The sequence below is a fragment of the Fusarium odoratissimum genome (genome assembly GCF_000260195.1).
Source record: "Fusarium odoratissimum NRRL 54006 unplaced genomic scaffold supercont1.49, whole genome shotgun sequence".
Classification (NCBI taxonomy): domain Eukaryota; kingdom Fungi; phylum Ascomycota; class Sordariomycetes; order Hypocreales; family Nectriaceae; genus Fusarium; species Fusarium odoratissimum.
In genome coordinates, this window is record NW_022158729.1 from 156,522 (window position 1) to 158,028 (window position 1,507).

Here is a 1,507-nt window from a genome sequence, read left to right on the forward strand (position 1 = left end):
TAACCTTTTTTCTATTATCTTAATTTCTTAGTATACTTATTATCTCTATTAAGTAATATATTAAGAATTTTATATATATACTAAAGCTTATTCTTATATCTCTATATAAGCTTTTAGTTTTATTACTTAAGATTTTTTATATCTCTTTATAACTTAGTAATTAATTATATTAATAATTAAGTAAGGTCTTTATTCTTAATATTCTTAGACTTATACTAAGAAGTAATTATTTACTATTTTATTTTACTAGTATCTTAAGTAGTAGTATTATATATATAATATTTATAATATCTGCTTATAATTTAGGTAATTAGGGTATCTTCTTAGGTCTCTTTTAGCCTAAATGTATTTATTAGGGGTAGTAAGGTCTTTTAATACTTCTTTTATATAAGCTTAGATATAAATATTATTATCTTATTTTATAATTACTTATTCTTTAATAAGTTTTATATACTTCTAATATTTACTAATCTAAAAGTAGTTATTAAATTTATTATATTATAATATAATAGGGGTATTTTAGATTATCTTTTTATCCTTATTCCTAAGTTTCTTAGTATTAGATTCTCTTTTAACTTTATAGGCTTCTAAGTAATTAGGATTATTAATATATTAATTTAATTATTATATAATAACTTTTATAAGAATATTATTAATTTCCTAGTTAACCTTTTTAATATTAGGTTTATTATCTATATTAAAAGTAATCTTTTTTCTCTTTTTAATTATAAAAATAAATTTTCCCCTAGTAGGTTATTAATTATATTTTAGTATTAATACCTATTTTAATTTAATTATTTTATCCTTTTTTACTTATTACTATTACTCCCTTTAGTAATTATTTCTTTTTTCCTTTTTCTCTTTCTTACTTTATAAATAGAGAATTATTATAGTTAGGGCTATATATCCTAGAATAGGTTATTATTCTAGTTTTAGTTTAAAATAGTATTTCTTAAGGATTTCCTTCTTACTAAGGAATAGGTTATATATATTAGTAGTAAATCCTAGGTTAAATAGGTTATATCCTAATTTAGTTATATTAATAGTTTTAATTATTATTTAAGGTTTATTATTTTTCTTAATTATATTAATTTTCTTACCTTTAGGTACTAGCTTATATTTTTAGTTAGTTTTAATAGGGTTTTTATATTCTTATTTATAATATCCCTTCTTATTATAGTTATAATAAATAACTTTAGATTTATTTTATTTTATTATTCTAATAGTTATAAGTCCTGCTTTAATATTATAAGATATATTAATTTATTAAGGCTTTCCTTAGTTAATATAATATTATAATTTATTATCTTATTATTCTTTATTATTTTATAAGTTATAAGTTCTTTATATAAATTATTAGTTATTAATTCTAATTACTATATTAATATATTTAAGTAAAGTCTTTAATTAGTTCTTTTACTATAATTTAGCTTATATTAATTCTTTAAATATATTAAATTATAGAAATATAAGGATATCTTAATCCTATAGTAATTTATTAGCTAAT